This window comes from Taeniopygia guttata, chromosome 1 (assembly GCF_048771995.1).
Source record: "Taeniopygia guttata chromosome 1, bTaeGut7.mat, whole genome shotgun sequence".
Taxonomy (NCBI): Eukaryota; Metazoa; Chordata; class Aves; order Passeriformes; family Estrildidae; genus Taeniopygia; species Taeniopygia guttata.
In genome coordinates this window covers 14,693,467-14,709,534 of record NC_133024.1, presented here as the reverse complement: position 1 = coordinate 14,709,534, position 16,068 = coordinate 14,693,467, and the positions used below count along the sequence as shown (strand labels likewise).

The 16,068-nt window shown below is 43.3% G+C and overlaps 1 long non-coding RNA gene across 1 annotated transcript; it reads left to right on the top strand.

The window, feature by feature from the left end:
* Positions 1-1,720: 1,720 nt before the first annotated feature.
* Positions 1,721-16,068, top strand: LOC116807706 (uncharacterized). Its single transcript, XR_004366647.3, has 2 exons — positions 1,721-10,611; positions 11,916-16,068. It is a non-coding gene; the product is annotated as an uncharacterized lncRNA (long non-coding RNA).

Sequence of the window (16,068 nt, the reverse complement as noted above, 5' to 3'; positions counted from 1 at the left end):
TAAGTCTGAAAGCAAAGAAATGTACATAAAAGGTGTCTTTATCTAATGCTTTGCATTCAGACACTTTCTGAGATCATCTGCCCAGAGTCTCCTGTTACAAGCAGAGGAAGGACAAACTTCCTTGTCCCTCAGGGGTGCTCAGAACATACTGATTGTAAGAACCACCTAGCAAACCTCCTCCAGGCTGAGACTGAGGTTCCCACTGCCAATTCCACCCATGGTTCCATTTAAGCTGCTTTAAGTGAGGACTTAAATGTCACATGCCTAACCTCACCCAGCTGATCCTCTGCCATACCTACTCACTTTAATTTTTTCTTCTGGGCTGGGCTTCTTCATATTTCAGATGACCTTACAAGAGTGAGTACTGCATGAAGTGCTGGGCAGGTAGCAAGCAAGCTGCCCCAAGCTGCTGCTCATCACCAACCTGACACTTCCACATCATGGTTTTCCACCCTTCTCCAAGCCCAAGCTTCATCTCTAGCTCTTCAACACAGAGAAGAGTCCCAAAAAGACACCAAAAAAGTAATTTATGAGGTGTTCATAGAGCACCTTGCATTGCAGGAGTGAAGTCTTGATGTGCAGTGCCTCACTTCTGCATTAAAACATTTGGATAATGTGTGATCTCTCTCCACCCTGGGCAGGAGCAGAGCTGATCTCAGTGCATAGGACAGCTTGGAGCCTTTGGCCCATTTCTCCACAGACATGCTGGATGGTCTGACTCATGTGGCATGTATTCATCCAGAAACAGGCTTGGGATTGTCCTCACCAATTTCTTCAACAAAATGGGCCAGAAAGTACCCAGGGAGACAGCACCAGGCCTTGGCTGTGAGATCTTCTAGTCAGCAAAATAAGGAAAACCAATTTTTTTTTTTGTTATTCAGCTACTCAAAGGTAACTGAATACCATCAGTGTGAAACCTTAGGTTGTTGAACATGATAGGCACATGAGGACAATGGAAAATAGGGACCAAAAGGGACCTTTTGACCCATATTGTCCAATCCCCTTCTGCTTGGGGTAGCTGTGGTAAAGAGCTGTCTCACTTCTGCATTAAAACAGGTTGGGTTTTTTGTCCCCATAAAATCTCCTGGAAGTCAGTCCCAGAGATGCACTTCTTGGACAGTCAAGTCCTTCTTCTAATTTCCAGCTGAAATGTATTCCTGGCAAATTTATAGGCACTTGTTCTACTGCCAGCACTGCCCTTTCACTCAAATAGCTCTTCTCTCTTCCTGGTACTTCCCTCCAGGGTATTTGTAAGCAACAAATATATCTTTTTCCAGCCTGCATTTTGCTAGACTCAAGAAACCAAGCTCATTTAGACTCTTCTTGTGGAAGAAAGCTCTCTCCTCCCAGGTCATGACAAGAGAAAAAGGCACACAAAACGAGCAATTTTAAATCAATTAATGTTTTATGTGGACATACAATATTCTGTACTTCTGTGATGGCATTAAAATCTTGCTATTTCTATTAGAAATCCCTCATCTGACATGTCTTAGGCTCGCATTTGTCTTTCTCACATCTGCATGCTACTGCCAGCTTACAGACATTTGATCAGCTCGTGCGCTCAGGTCTTTCTCCTCCTCTGTCACTTCCAACTGATGAGCTCCCAGCTGGTAGCAGAAATTCTCATTATTACTCCCTCGGGGCACGACCTTGCATTTTGTACTATTAAATCTGATGCCGTCTCTATTGCTTCTGTCCCTTTTTCATAGGAAAACTGCTCTGATTAGTCACCATATAATGCCTTAGAGACCTAAAGACATATTCACTATATTTTTATTTTTAGAAACTCTTTGCTGTTTCAGTATTTTCATTCAATGAATGATGTTGATGTCTCTCTGTATTATCACTTCTCTCTAACAGAAACTCCAGGCTGATGTGCAGAAGGGCAGGAAAAAATTGCCTTCCAGATGAAATATATGGCAAGAAGAGCTATATTTCCAAACAATTTCAGGGAAATAATTTTGTAAGTTATTTGTCACTCTGCTGCACAAAATGATCAAACACACTGTCCAATCAACAGCAAACCAGAAACTAACAGGTATGAAAATGTTCTGTTTTATCTAACTATTTTTCCAGTGATCCAGATTTACTGTGAGTAAATTTACTGCATCTTGCTGCTGGGATGCAGCTCTCATCTACAGAGCTGTCACAGTGATGGCTCCCAGCACTTTGGGTTTTAACCATTAAAACTATTTTTATGATGTTCAAAATACTTCAGAAACAACTGCTGTTATTGCCTAATTTTTGTGCCTAATTACTGTGGCAGTGGGCAGCTTATGAAGATCTGTGATGGTGATGAGAATTCATTTACTCTAACCTCTCATTTTCAATTACAAATAATGCTGTGTGGAGATCATTTTACCCAGAGAAGGTCTGGTATAATTCAAAACATCCTTAGGATGCTGCAGCCACTCTGAAGTGTCTGACACAGCTGGTGCTTTATGGAAAAATGTATTTCAGAAAATAGCTGGGGAGAGGTGCCCACAGAGATAGTGCAGAATTTTATTTCCCACATCCAGGTTGTCTGGTGGATGTTTGTGAGGCGTTTCACAGGGCTGTGAGCTCTTTGATGGCTTTGGAGGTGTTCGAGCAGCACCCAAAGCCATGGGGCTTCCTGGCCTGAGGGGACCTCTGCAAAGTCCAACTCTGCAAGTGAGTATTGAGAATACTTTGCTGTAAACCAGAGAAGTCTGGTGTGTCTAGAGAGCTGTAGTCCTGACAGGGTTTTAAAATCAAAGGCATTTTCAATTTGTTCTTCTCCCACAAATGAGGCGCATTCCAGAGGCACATGATGATTTGCCATGGAGGTTTTCAGATGGCCAAAATTTGTTTCTCTTGAAAGAACCAAATTTCTTTTTCACACTGTGTTTTGCATGTGCTCTGGGGATGCCTCCTGTGTTGGGATGCTGTGGGGAAGAGGTGTCTGGGGGGGACTCTCGCTGTGTGCCCACATTACAGGTTTTGGTGGCATCTGGGTGCCACCTGCTCAAAGCATCAGGACCTCTGTGCACTCTTTCAAGCTGTGCATCATGGGTTTGTGCCAGCAAAGATTGTATTTCTTGCCTTGTCCAGACATGCTAATGAGGCACTCTGACAGGGCTTACCTTTGGAGACGTGAAAGAAAATTGCAGAAGGAGATGGAAGGCAAAGCATCATTTTTGAAGCCCGAGAACTTCTGAAACATTAATCTGGTAAATAACTCCCTGCCAACAGATTTTCACTAAACCACTGATCTGAATCATGTCACAGATGGCATCGTCTTCCAGAGTGTTAGCAAAACACAGGGCTCAACCTTCAGTGCCCCTGCATCGCTATTTCTGATCCAGCACAACAACACGCCTGCAAAAGACAGAGCTTTTAATAATAACTGCAAGTCAGGAAAAAAATAACCAGCCCTGTTTGGGATCTGAATAGCTGCCTTGCAGAAGGAGAATTACCCATTTTGCTCAGTGCAGCAGTGAAGATGGGCTCACAGCATACAGAGCACCACATGCTCCGATAGACTGTGAGCTCCGCTACGATGCGTTTTTATAAATGTAAAATCTCAACTGGCATTTCCGAGTGGAAGGTGTTAGGCTTGATAAAGTAGGACCAGCCATGGCACAAACGAAAGAGAAGGAAGGGATTGCAGGTCAGCCAGCAGCCTCCATTTACGGCATTTCATGGCTGCGAGGAGAATTTAGGCTTGAAACATTGTTTTAAATACTAAAATCAGCACCAGCTGAGGCCAGGATGGATAAATAGTACGGCTCCTGGGCTGTAATCTCTGGTGCCAGAAGCTACATATGTCAGCTAATGATCTTTTTGGCACCTAAATTTAGGTGCCCATCCTGGCTGCGTATCACCTGCTCAGTCAGAAGGATTAGTGGTCTCCACCTCCCTACACCTGATTTCCACGCAGGAGGACATGCTAGCTGCAGGTCAGATCCATGGGTGGGAGCTCATTTGGGTGGCCAGGACCATGAGGAGAGCCACAGCACACATCCAAGGCATGCAGCACCTCTCCCAGGCACCTGGAGCCTGGCAGCCTGACCTCAACTGGAGTTTCACAGGAAGAGGAGCTGAGATTTCCTCACCTGCTTTCCCAAGGAGGGACAGGCCTCCCAAGGGACTGGTACATGTCTCTGGGTCTTTGCCCTGCCATCTCCTGAGCTACCACCGAGAAATCTCTACAAAAGATGGTCAGTTTCTGTTAGACATCTTTCTAACCACCACCACCCCCTCAAGGAAAAAGATGTTAAAAGCTAAAGATGGTGAAAGCAAGCCCTCCACAAGCTGGAAGGTGATGGAGGAGAGCCAGAATGATGGTGGCCTTGTGCAATCTAATTTCTGGGCCCCAAGAGTGTCTAACTTGCCTGCTTCTTTAGCCCCTGGAGCCCTGCCTCTCTTAGTGCACAGACTGCAGCTGTGGAGGGGCTGAACAGCAAAGCATGAGGACAGAGGAGGCTGTTGCCAGCTGAGCTCTGCTCCTCCCTTTGGAGAAGATGGAAAGTGTGTAACAGTTGATGTGGAGGCTGTAAGAAGACACTGTCTCACTGAGAAGACACCAGCATTCTGTCCCAGAGAATTGGACTTTCTCCCTGCCTGTGGTGCTGTGTACCTCTGGGATATCATGGACATCACTTCATCAAGCATTTGTAGGTAATCACTACCTCTGTGTGTGCTCTCATTGCCCAGTATCCGTCTTGAAATCAAAGGGGTGCAGTGACAGAAATCAGTGAGAGTCCTGCTCTGAACCTCCATGCATTGTGCCACTGTGCTGGTCACTGGGTGGGCAGACCTTGGGCAGCTCAAAGGGGCTGTCAGAAATAGCTGCTTTTTCTCACCAGGTGAGCTGGTGATTATAAATGCAGGAGTTGCTGTAAGCACTTCAGCAGTACAATGGTATTACAGAAGAACCTAAGAGGAAATTAATAGGAGCAGAGTTAGCAGATTTGAATAGCATGTCGTACAAAAGGCTGAGGAATCCATCAGCCCTTGGCAAGACCTCTCACAGAAGATGTCAGCCCAGCCAGTTAAAGTCAGGCAGCATTAGAAGAAACTGAAGATAATGCCAACCTGCATAACAGACACTGCTGCCACCTATCACAGTAATGAGATTTCATAAAGAAAACCCATCTCAGTGGCTTCCAAAAGGATTTCTTTTAGCAGACAGTTGGACACCTGGGCTGATTAAACACAGATACAAGTTTGAACTACTGGAACAGCCTATCACGTTTTGTTGCACCCAGGCAGTTCAAGATGCAGCAAACACATCCAGCCCATTTCAGCTCAGCTCTGAATGTATGCACCCTGTGAGATAACTACATGTTTAGTCCCTGCAATGAACACAGTGCAGCACACAACACATCAGAAGTCATTCCATGGGAATGGGCACCCTGCTCAGGCCCCAAGGGTGGGAACAGCATCCTGCAACCTCTGCCATGAGACAGCAAGAGGCAGTATGCATAGATTGGCTGTCACCCCATCCTGCAGGCTGATGGAGAAAAGCAGGACAGTGTCACTTGCTCTTGGTTAGAAGATAGGAGCTGCCACAGGGTTTGCTCTGTACTGAAGGTGTACATGAAAGCAGGACTTGTCCATGAGTGTGTCTACACTTGGATCTGCATTGTAGTAGAGCTGTGATGCTTCCTGGCTGTCCAGAGCCTCAAGCACAGCCCTGTCCCTCCCAGCAATACATTGGTGAGGTTCTTATACCTTTTCACTGGTTTGAAAATCAGCCACTGCCAGTCTCAGTTAAGGCACTGCCAGATGGAGTTGGGGCTGAGCTTCTGATTTTGATCTGAAATTGCCTGGTGATTTGTCAAAAGCAGTAAGAGTCACCAGGAAAAGAGCTGGAGTGAAACCTTGCAGACACTGGACTTGTGGGCAGGGAGCTCTTCAGATCTTGCTTCTGCCCACAGAGAGATTTTGTTTAGCTCTCAAAGTGATCTGAATCCCAGTTCCCTCCTTCTCCCCCCACTGCCACCCTGACTAATCATGTCAATCTCAGCAAAACTGGCTTCTAGCACCAAGCTTTTTGTAATGTCCTACTTTACAGGACTCAAGCAACATGGGACAATCTAAAGAAAAGAAAGGGACAGTGCAATTAAGTGAAGGCATACCAGAGACAGGGAAGGTTTAAACTCCTCTCCTTGTGAATCTTTGTAAAGCTGGAACTGAGACAAAGCCCTGATTCCTCAAATCCCCCAACACCTGGAAGTCAACTGTGAGGCTCACAGCACAGGCAAAATTATTCCACTTTTACTGACATTATCATCATCACTCCTACCAAGCAAGCAGTGATGGAAGAAAAGCATAATCCAAGGAACTGTGTCCACCATGCATTTGTACACAATATGGCTTTAGTTGCAATCAAAGGCTGAAAATAAAGGTCAAGTAAATATCCTTTGAAGTCAACACAAAGATATCTGTTGACTTGAGTGGGCATTGGCTGAGGACCACAAGCTGCAGGAGGAAGTCTGAATCACTGTGGTCCCATACAGGACTCTATTAAGGAATGGCTTTGCCTCCTTGAGAAGCCACTGGTGTCAGAGCCAGCAGAACTGGGAGCCCATGGCTGCCAAATCAGAAGCATGGATTTAACAAAACCCCTGTGCTGTGGTGTTCCCATTCAATTCTGATCTGCAGAGGAGTTGCATGCTGGTCCATAACTCTCGCCACTTACCCACACCATCCTGTCCCATTTGTAGGGAGTCACCCTTCTAGAACTACTATTTTCCTACTTGTGAAAGGGGACCGGGTCATCAGCTGGGGCACCAGCTCAGAATCTGGCCTCTTTTAGGTTTTTTTCCTCCTCCTTCATCTAGAAGAAATGGCAATCCATACTAATTTTTAAAACTGGAAAAACTATCAGATCAGATTCAATTAGCCTCTTTCCACCCCTTGCACATGCATGAAATAAAGCTTCTGTTATTGGAGTTTAGCTGACGATGCTTTTGTGCAAGGAAGGAAAGGCTCCAGTTAGTTTTTCTGTAACTGAAGCCATATGGAATTGAAACTTGTTGAATCAATAATGAAACATGTCTGTGTCACAGAGCAGTTTTGATTCCAAGACATACAATGGACTGTTTGCAAAGTCACATTGCTGGTTAAAATTACATTTTTTTTAATGGACAAATAATACAGGGACTCAGCTGCTTAGGAGGATATGGTCTAGTTGATTGCCTGAGAAAGTTAAAAAAATTCCCAACCAGCCTGAGGTTCTCTGTTGACTCATTTTCATAAGACATTTAAGCACTGTGGCAAATGCTTGCCAGCCATTTAGGCAAGTAGCTTAAGACACATCAAGAAACACAAAGCAAAAATTATTTCAGTGTCCTAATTTCCCATCCATCCTTCCCAATACATGCACAGTAGCTGCACTGAGAAGCAGGTGAGTTGCTAATGCAGATTAAGTTGTCCTTTGAGAAGCCACTGCAATTAATCCACCCAGTAACCCCCAAACAAGAAATACTGCCGTGACACATCAGTGTTTCCAGATTTGGAAAGGATTTGACAAATGCCAAACTGAACTTGCACAGCAAGTGAACTGTGGTGGAGAAAAGAGTGTGCAGCCTCTAGAGGAGGGAATGGAGTACCTAAGAGGGTAAATAACTTACTTGCTCAATAGTAATTATTTTTTATTATATTTAGATGCTAGGCAGTAAAGAAGGGTGGTGGAGAATGTCAGAGCTGCTTCAGAAAAGCCTGCAGGTGACTAGAAATATCTTCATTTCCTGTTAGCATGCAGGCAGTGTGCCCACAGCCACCTGAATTCTGATTATAATACAATATGAGGTATTCCCCCTCGTTTTGATTCTTGGCCTCAGTGTCACGCAGTTTTGTAACGTGAATGTAAAGTAGCATTTTGTGGAACTCAAAAAGCTTTGGTAATTTTTTTCAAAATGCTGAGCTTTTCTAAATGTCCTTTCTTGGCAGTGCTGGGCTGAGTCTGCCCTGACAAGATCACATTTCATAATCTCTTGCTTCCTACCAGCTCTGGGTATGAGGCAAACATAAGACCCCCGTGCTCTCCAAGCAGGAGGAATGTTCCATGGTGGTGGACTCCGGGCTGGCAGCTCAGGTTTCCTCCTCAGGGACTGAGGGAGCAGATGCCTGGAGCTGGTGTTCTTTCTTTCCTTTCTGATTCAGTGTTGGTAATTAAGGACTGAAAGGTTGCCTTAAGTGCAGCTTTGGGAATTGTATTTTTCTGCAGATGGTGTTCCCTCTTATCAGTTATTGCATTGCAATAGGGCCAAAAAATACGATGCAGATATGATCCTTTCTTGTAAAGGTTTAGTATTGCAACACAATAACCATGGAGGCAGATAAGAAGATACCTGGGATTGTGGTGCACTGTGGCACTGTAAATGGAAGTAACCTGAGCCAAAGTGCACTGGAAAGAGGCAGGCACTGGTGGCAAATCATTCAAATCCCAGCCCAGTGCCTCCAGTACAGAATTTGAGTCCTGTAGCAAGGGAATCAAAACACCACAGGGGATGAAATCATTACTAACCAAAATAGTTGACATCATCCGTGGTTGTATGGGAACCTGCCTTGGTAGGAGTATATATATATATATATATATACACATATATAAAAATTTCCTGGTGTGGATTTTCCATAGCAATTTATCACTTCGGCAAAAATAAAAACCTCAACAAAACCCAAACAAATGAAGTGGAAAAACAAGAGTGCAATGTCTCATAATAAGCTCTTTCTGTTGTGGCAGCAGCTGCAGTTTCTCCTCTCAGATTTCTTTTCTGTTATTACCCAGAAAGAATCAGCAGCTGCTTAGGAAATATTCCAGAAAGATTCATTGAGAAGTGCCTGGCTGTTTTTCACATGTTAATCTGACAGAAGTAACGTCTTCAAGGAAGGGACTAACTCTCCTGGTCTTTGTCTGCTCCTCAGAAATTAGTGGGTTCTGATAATGTGGTTATCTAAAAAGAAATAACAGGAGGAAAAATAAAGAAATCACATGTCCTGGTGATGGGAGACAAGTAGATTTTTTATGTCACAGAGAGGGTGTGGGAATTGCCTAGGTTATTTTAATGGTCGTGTTTGCATCTCTTCAAAAACTTTTGCACAACCAGACTGCTTCCCTAATGGGCGTATCCAGGGGCAACACCCATAAGAGGGATCATTTGGAAGAGATGTAACACACTGAAAGTAGGAGACCTTCAGGACATATTAACTCTGGAGTTATTTCGGTGCTGTTGTGCTCTGTGCTTTAGGACTGGAGTGTGCAGCCACCAGAGTCTGGATGGGGAAGCTGCTGGGGTGGAGCTCAGTGGCAAGTCCAGACCAGGGGCTCCGAGCAGGCACTCCCAGGGCTGAATTTCCCTTTTCTTTCTTGCGTGGCTTCTTTTAGCTGGGATGCCTCCTCAACAAGAACGTTCCTCTCCTAATGTGGATGCCTCAGGAGAGGCAGAGCTGGTGCCTGACCCCATTCAGGGATCTGGCAACTGGTTCTTATTAAAAAGGTCAAGGGATAGATATGGGCAATCATGCCAAGGCTCAGCATTCCCTCAAAATTTGGCTGGAAGCTGTCACCCTGAGCCTTTTCCCTGCCATTACCCCGGATACAGGACAAATCACATTCCCATTCCCTGGTCTCTGGTGCATGAGGGCACAATTCAAATGTCATCTTTTGAATGATGTTTGCCCATCATTCAACATCAAAGCATCTTTGCCCTTCCCCTGTCCTTCTGTGTCACAGGCAGCTCTGCCTCTGAGCTCACTCCTGGCAAAAATCCAAAACTCCTGTCAGCATCCAGAAGTGGAGACATGGATCTTCACAGAGCATTATGGAGCCTCCAAAGAGCATGGATCTCGCTTCATGGAAAACTCAGTGAAAAAGTTGCTCCTCCTTCTTCTGCTGTCATTAGCAACTAGGGGGGAAAAATCCCCCTACAAACCCCAAAAAAGTAGCATATGATTCTTCCCACAGAAGGACTGAGTAAAAGCAGTTTGGATCTGCAATGTCCAGCACTGCAAAACACTGACCACTGAAGTATACAAGCTCTTGGGAATGTGGGAGAGATAATTGGAGGTTAATAGAGCTTTTACTGCTGGCTGCCTGGCCGATTATTTCTATGAAAAAATCCTGACATTTTTCCCTTTATTGAAGTGAGTTCATGATCATCTATATAAAAGAAAGCTGTATTCTGAGAACACATATGCATTTGCATATGGATGGTGTTCTCTTGGAAATTATTTGAATAAAAATAAAAGAAGAATGAAAACAGGAGTTTTCACTCAAGGGAAAAGTTAATGAACTCACTTCTCTTTCTTTCACTCCCTGATTAAATATTATGTTACCACTTTATCTTTGTGCATGAAGAGTAAAGCCCAATTCTGTATTTTGCCAGCTTCATTCATGAAGCTTTGTATTATTTTTACTGCAATAAAAAACCAAAAATTACTCTCTTCACATGAGAAGCAGAATGGAGAAGAGCAGTAATTCCCCACAGTATGGAGAAAGGAGAAAGTAAAAAACGAGACATCTTCTTTTGTTTGTTTGAATAGGCATGAGATGTGCTCCAACATGTGCTGGCAGGAGCAGTTAGAGAAGACCGGCTACAGAATCTCATCAAGAAATGCAAAAGACATGACCTGCTATCTAAGGTATCAGTGAGACCTTCCTTTCTGAAGAGTTTTTTTTTCCTTTAATGCTCATTATTTCTGAGAGCCTGTGGGCTCAGTAGCAGATTGTACCAATGTTTTAAAGTTGACTATTTGATCATTCTAATTAGGATCCTGTGGATTTTCAGTGTTGCTAGCTAAGTGAATTTCAGAGCATTTTCAGTCAGATCAGCTGAGTACCACTGGACTTCTTGTTGTGCAGTGGCCAGTTAGCTCAGCTGAGCCAGTGTTACTCACAGGGGGTACCACCTCCTTTTAGCTGGCAACAGAAGCATCACAACATTTGATAAATAAGCCATTATTCATATGCCAGTGTATGATTCCAGAATTGGCTTGGCATTTTATTAGCACTTCAGAAGGCTATTGCCATGGATTTGCCAGTCTCTGGATTCATGAAATTTGTTAGGAGTTCCTGCCTGAGACAGGAGAGCACCTGAAAACTAGTGCTGTGTCAAAGCAACTTTGTGGGGAGTGCCCATCACCTGCTAAACATGGCTGGTTTTCAAACGTTCTTGAGAGTAAACACTGTTGATTTAAATCTAGAAAGGGATGCTTTATGGAGGCTTAGTGCCTGAATGCCTTGCAGTCTTGTTTGATTGGTGCTGAGATGTAAGCAGAGGTAATGTGAAATCTCAGAAGAGATATTCACATGCAAACCTTGTAATACACAGTGTTCTCAGGGCAGGGTGGGGGAATGTAAATTCCAAGTACATGAAAATGAAAAACAAACAAACAGAAGAATGGGGAAAGGAGATTTAAAATTTAGAAGTGGACTCCTCTGGCCAAGGATTTTGTCTGTGCTGCTGCTACTTTGCCTATTGCTCTAGGTAGCAGAAGCAAGGCTTCTAGCTGCCAGTCAACCATTTTCTTTTGGATAATTATTCACATTGCTGTAGAAACGGAAATTATCTCTATTTTCTCACTTCCCAATTGAAAACTGTAATTGCAGCTGCTCCCTCCTCCTTGTTTGGAAGTTTTGCATGCAGAGAGTCATCAGCCAGGCTTGCCTTAAATCAAATCTTCCCATGCAGTCTGGGTTATAATCTAGTGAGCACAGCAGCTGCCTATTTGCAGCAAGGAGAAAAGCTGTACATTTCTCCAGCCACTGGCTAGGAAATTCTTGCTAAAAGAAAGGGGCTATGCCTTGTCTGATGCCTTTATGGAAATGTAAAGGAGTCATCTTCCTGAGGGCTTTCACAGATATTGCTAATCATCTTAAATTGAAACAGGACTTCCAAAACCAGCATGTAAATCCCCGTAACACACCTTCAATTTCTGTCTCCAAGGCTACCCAGCTGTACTGATCCTCCGTGACAAGCTCTGGAAATGCAGTGATACTTCCTTTTGTACTACTCTTTCCCTGCTCCTCAGTCCCTCCTGCTCTGAAGTCATCTTGCTTGCATGAAACACCACTCCACAGCATGGTGGTAGGTGAGGAGCTGGCCTGGAAGCCCATGGGAAGTCTGAGTGGCAAGGAATGTACCAGCTCTCATCCCTTCCACCAACAGGGAAATGCTGTTTCCCTCAGGGATACAAGAAAATAGCCAGAGCCCCCATGCAGACTTGCCAAGCTTGCTCACTCATCTGTGCAAGGGCTGGAGTGGAGGTCTCCTTAAAACAATGCTAATAGGATTTATTCATGCTGTTTTTTATCAACCCTTCTTATTCTGCTATAAGACATGGAGTTCATGAATAACAGCCACTACTCTGCAGTCACAGAAGTGTATTTTGAGGGACACAGTATGTGTAACTTCATTGAACATTTCCCAGTGACTTTATATGCACACACTGTGCTCTCACAGAGAGCCAAAATCTGCCCTCTTCTGAAGTCCCTTGGGTCTAAATTAGTGAGACTTTCATACATCGTGATTTGAATCTGAATGTGTTTCCTTGCTTGCAGTCCCTGCGGTCACAGAGTAGGCAAGGGGACTTTGTGCTGTGGTTTACCTTGTGCCTTCTGGGGGTTTTGGGGTGTCCTGAAGAACCACATGATCAGCAGACACATTCCCTGTTCTGCACCTTCCAACAGTGGCATCTTCCAGAATGCCAAGGCACAGGTATATGGAGCGTCCCAGCAGAGAACAGGAGCCCTCAGCTGCCAGCTCAGCTGAAGGTCTGGGCTGAGATACAGCTTCTCTGAGTAACTTCTATGACCATTATCCAAGACTCATAGAAGATGTGCTGGATGAGCTGATGAGCCTTTTGTACTGCAGATCTCCTCAAAACGCTGCAGGGTCAACAGCACAGTGCCAAACTAGAATCAATGAGGCCTTACGCAGACACTCAAGAATAACAAGTCAACCAGTGGTTTTGCAGACAGACTGTAACAGCTTGTTATCTGATGTCCTCTGGGCACAAACACTGAGACATCTGCAGTTTTTGACCTTTTTTTTTGTCTCTGCTGGCTCAATAGCTAGTTAGCTGGTCATTCGATGTGAAAACAAAACAGAGGGAAGGAGAGCAAATTGCAATAGGCAGGAGATGCTGGGCTATTAGGATGTCAAAAGGACTGGAAATATATAAGTACAGAGGTTGCTTAGCTCTCCTTTATTATTTGTGCACTAAACTCACTGAGTTGGTTTTTGGAACTCTGTTAAAAGCAGGGTTTCAATATGCCAGTTGTCACTGAACTTTTATGTTGGTTTTATTTTGCATGTATTTTGCATCTCTATTCTCTTTGCTTGGCACTGCAAGTTAGAAATTAACCTGAAAAACACACATTGAGACTTCACCGACTTTCCCAGATCTTTTTCTTTTTGCCTGAGAACACAAAGCTCTCTTCATAGCATCTCCTCTAGTCCCATCAAGGGGAGGGAAGATCCCCAGAAGACTGACTTTTGGATCATGCTTTGTACTGAGATCTCAGTTCCTTGGAATGCAGTGACTGCATTAGCTTATATGGATGGGGGTGTGGAGCCTCCTTCCTGTTTCTAGGCTCTTGTTAATAAAGAGTGTGCCCACATTCTCAGATAGGGCCCTAATCACCAGCCTTAGTCTAATCTCTTAATTAATTCCTGTTAATGTAAATGGACACGAAAAGATTATTTTAACTGTAGTGTTCAAGAAATTAGAGGTCCTTTTTTGAAGAGACAGTGTGTTTCTTCTTTCATGGTTCTGGTATAATGACAGCACTGTCATGCTGTATGAGAAGGATTTCCCACATCCTATGGTGCTCACTTCTCATCCCTGGATTATAGATTATTTTAAATCAACTCAGGATAATAGGTGACAGCTCAGTGTATATTATGTGTAGCATTTCAGTCTAGCACAGGCAGAGACCTTCTGGCCTCTTGTTTCCATAATTTCTGTGTCTCAGAATGGCCTAAAGTCAAGGTTGGGTTACACACCTTGTATAATAGAAGTCAACAATATATGAAGTTCTGGGACCTGCCAAAGAAATGCACTGTTCCTGCTTCTGATTTAATCTGATTTATTCTCATCACATGGATGTCCTATTCATTGCAATCAAAGTCAGAAAAGGATTTCAGCCTGTTTCTGATGTGGGAAGACAGCAGTCCCACAGGTAAAAAACACAGAGAAGAGCTAAGTTCAGATTGACCTTACTGAAAAAAGGCAAGATCCCAAAATGGAGTGCAACTGGTCAGTATCAAGAGAGTGAATCTGGAGCAGGGTAAGAATTGTAGAATTGTATCTGCCCATGTTATAAACAGAGACTCCCCTCTCGTGACTTCAATTTTGCCTAGGAGAATCCATATAAAAACAAATAAATGCCAAGAGAAATGTTTCTATTGTTTTCCTTCTCTGTATCTAATGAAATCTGTTCCTTTAAAACAGAGCAATATCCTCCCCTATGATTTTTTGCAGTCACATCGCAGAAAGAGAGAAAACCTGAAAGCAAAATTGACTCCTTTTGATTTTTCCTAGTTCAAGAGAGGAGACATGCCAGTGGGAAGGAGAATAAAAAACACACTGAGTAAATCTGGATTTTAAACTGCCTCTAATGATCAACAGCAATCATACAAATATTTATTTCTGGTTTTATAGTTTATTTGTGTTAAGGCTGACAGCAGATTTTAAACTTGATATTCAGCCTTTCTTATTAAAAAAATTTGTATATTTTAGATTGGTTATTTAATTATTTACTTCTGTTGGAGTTCAGAGTGCAAGTTATTGGGGAGATAATTTTGTCATTTGCTGCTTTAGAATGTATTTTCTGCTCCCTAATTCTTTGGTTGCTGAGGTACTAGAGATCAAATCCTGTCTGCACTCAAGAAAATGTCCAGTAGTTTGAATAGGGTGTTGATTTTATCCTTACTATTCCTGCTGTAGTGGGAGCTGCCATAACATCTAACATCAGATCTTTAACATCTCTCCAGCGCTTTGAAGTGCAGCCCCTCATATTTCATTCACCATTTCAACCAAGAAGCAACAGAGGGACTGCAGCCCTGCTGCTGGAAGTGCAAGAGGGAGGCAGGAGGTAGGAGGATGTGTCATTTATTGCTTAACAGGTTGGATAACCTTTTTGCATGTGGTTTGCTCATGTGGTGACTGCGACATGATGTGCAACCCACAGCCACAGGCAGCTTTTTGCAACCTGCCTGTTTTGCAGCTATTATGGTTCGAACCCGTGAGACCATCAGTTATCTAGAGATATGCTGGTAAATCTGTACATATGCATGGAAATATCATGACACATGGGGGTTTTCCTTGTGTCTTTAGTGCTCAAAAGTTCCAGCAAATTTCAACAAGAGCTCAGCACATAGCATGTTTATGGGTGCTTAGGTAGTTAGGGATCCAAGTTCAGGCAGATTTGAAAAATCTAGTCAGTCTTAGAAAGATGTGCTCTGTTGAAAGGAATCTAGTCTAAAGATGCTCACGAAGCTTGAGAGTTTATGTTGTAAAGAAACCTGTAATGTGTGGTGTTCTTTCTACTTTTCCTGGATTTCATTATGCCTTCCTGCCTCACAGAACAGCTGTAACATTAAAACCATTGAAATTTGTAAAGTGCTTAGAAATCCACTGAAGGGAGGCAGTAGAGGAGTAAAAGGTACTCAATTTTCACTGCTGTTCTATCAAGCAAGAGAGTTTCCAGAGTGTTTTAATAATAAATAGGAATAAATAACTGGAAATGTAGAACTGTTCTATGCTCATTAATAGGTGCCTTTGGGTCTGTGGTTGAGGAGAATCTCTTTTAAGGAGAAGGTGAGCATAGATTTGAAGATTTGAATTCAGATTTCAATATCATCTTTATGGCTATGGCTTGAAGCACTGGGGTGTAGCTTTAGTAGCGTGTGAACGTTATCCAGGTCTACCAGAATTTGAATAATAGTGTCAGATTGTTTGACCATTTTCTCCTGTCAGATTTCAACTAGATTTTCAAATAAATCATTCACCAATATTTTTTCCTCATGGTTTGGTTAGCTCAAGAGCCAGCTGAACAATATTCATCAAATAAATTACTCACTTTTTCCTCATCAA